This window comes from Lolium rigidum, chromosome 4 (genome assembly GCF_022539505.1).
Source record: "Lolium rigidum isolate FL_2022 chromosome 4, APGP_CSIRO_Lrig_0.1, whole genome shotgun sequence".
Taxonomy (NCBI): Eukaryota; Viridiplantae; Streptophyta; class Magnoliopsida; order Poales; family Poaceae; genus Lolium; species Lolium rigidum.
Genome location: NC_061511.1, coordinates 90,187,245 through 90,189,898, shown reverse-complemented (window position 1 = coordinate 90,189,898; position 2,654 = coordinate 90,187,245).

Sequence of the window (2,654 nt, the reverse complement as noted above, 5' to 3'; positions counted from 1 at the left end):
AGTGTCATAATAATTAATTACCATCAAGAAATGAAAATTTATATTGAAAAGGTTCCTAGGTATAGAACTAACTTATAAATGTGTGCGCTTATCCTCTGCCTTCCCTTACCTATATATAACCATACATCCTACCTCAGTTCTAAAATAAGTAGTTTGATACATTGCTAGGGAAAATTACCCCATGTTAACATCCTCTGTCCAAATAAAACCAGCAAGATCCATGAGGTTGCCAACGACTCTCCTGGTCATGGCCACCATTGCCCTGGCATTGTCCGGCGTTGACGCGACCATAAAATCAGTCTGCAAGGCAGCATCCGAAAAGGATGCACGTGTCAACTATGAATTCTGCGTGTCTGCGTTGTTAACTCATGGCCCAGCACCAAAGGAAGACACATGGGTGGTGGCAAAGCAGGCGACTGATATAGGAATCGGCAATGCTGAGCTAGCCGTCACAGATATCGAGGGCCTACTAGCGAAGCCAGAAACAAATGCCAAGACGAAGGCGGCGCTCGAACAATGTGACGGGTTATACCATAGCATTTTGTTTGCGTTCGCCCACGCCAATGAAAAGATAAACGCACGCAACTATACCGGGGGGAAGGAGGAGGCAGAAAAGTCCATCCCGCTAGCACACCAGTGCGATGACCTCTTTGCGAAGGCCGATGTTCCATCGCCTCTCACCCAGCGTAGCGTCTTTTCTGTAAAGATAGCCATAGTCTGCATGGTCATCACCGACCTTATAGAGCGATGAATAATGAGGTGGATCAAAACCATGGGCATGGTCATGACTCAGATCTAGGCGATTATTACTCAAAAACTATTGTACCTTCTGAAGTTATATCAAAGAAATAAAATGTGTATTCACTGCTCCCATTTTTATATGGTCCATCATAGTATGTTATATTATTCAAAATTGTTAGGCCGGTTGATTGTGCGCGTCCACTGAGTTTGTAGTCGTAATCAAGAGTTTGCCTGGTGGACTTTTTTTTTGACGTGGCCTTGTTGACTGGGTTGCCCGTCGTTCCTCTGAGGGGTGAAGTTTCTGGACGTGTGTGTTGCAGGTGGCGTGAGGATTTGACCAAGCCTCTCCTGGACTGACACCGGCCTCTATTCTGGTTGTCGCGTTACGAAACTAGCAAGGGCAGGCGCGGCGGCACGCCGCGCCCAGCCCAAAGTCAAATAAAGGATGCTTACATGTTAAATCACGATAAGAAATGTGTTAAAATAGTTAGAAGTGAGTGGGCATTGTTCTGTATGGTGGGAAAATCCAAGGAGAAACTGATCATCTTTATTTGAACATTCCATATGAAGAGCTGAACAATATAATATATGATTCCAAAATAATCAAGGAATATGTGTGAATGTTCTTTTCATCTATCAACAATAAACTAAATCTTCAAAAGTAAATGCTCATGGGTAAGAATAAGCTAGCAAAATAATAGTATTCCTCTCTCAAATATAGAAAAAAAAACATGTCAACCACTTCACCTCAATAGTTGGTCGTGGCTGGATTCCAGCAAAGATTACATCGCTATAGATCAATACAAACGTGAATGATATAAGTTACAGTGTGATGGACTCAACAATCACAGTCAACTTACACAGTGCATGAAAATTGGCGCTAGTTACACAGGAGTTCTGGTTGGCATCACACCAGTCATACAGCAACCCATCTCAAAAAAAAAAAAAAAAAAAAAAGTCATACAGCAACCATGCATAGATGCAATACGACAGGCATGCCTGATTTGCAATCTGCACTCGAAGAGAAGAAAACATGCTAAAAAAATGAAGGCAGTAGTTCTAGAATCAACCCGAAATAATTTGAAGATGGGACAGGGGATCAATGCAATCCTGTGATATACCAAAACGTATCATTCTAAAAGAATCCATAAAACCAGTAAAATAGGTGCACTGATATATACCATCTCTTTCAGCATCTAGCTATTCACGTTTTCAGTTATTAAGATGTAAAGGAAATGGATCTAAGAAAAAATAATTATTTTCATGTGAATTATTGTGTGAGCAGCTACACCGCAAAAGCAAGCTGAGGAACGACCAAACATAGCATCACTTCAAAACAATTCAGAATTTTTGACATGTTTCCTAACAATTGTATTCAAGGTGTTAAACGTAGAGACATAGGATGTTTGGGTGAGATTGGCTCAACGCTCTGGGGCGTGGCCTACCTCAATATATATATGGGTACCAAGAGGTACGTACATGTTACAGATTACATATACAGGATATACAGTCTAACACCCTCCCTCAATCTTAACTGTGACCTGAAGTGTTCAGTAAGTTAAGATTGCGTCTACATCCTGTGAACAGCGGAAGCGACAACGGTTTGGTGAAGGTATCAGCAAGTTGATCTTTAGATGAGATAAACCTGATCTGCAGGAGCTTCTTTGCAACTCGTTCTCTCACAAAGTGATAGTCGACTTCGATGTGTTTCGTTCGGGCATGAAATACTGGGTTTGAGGATAAGTATGTAGCACCGATGTTGTCACACCAAAGAACAGGTGGCTGTCTCTGGGCAATCCTCAACTCACGCAGGAGAGACTGAACCCAAATGAGCTCCGCGGTGGCATTGGCAACGGCCTTGTATTCAGTTTCAGTACTACTCCGAGACACTGTAGCTTGCTTACGTGCACTCC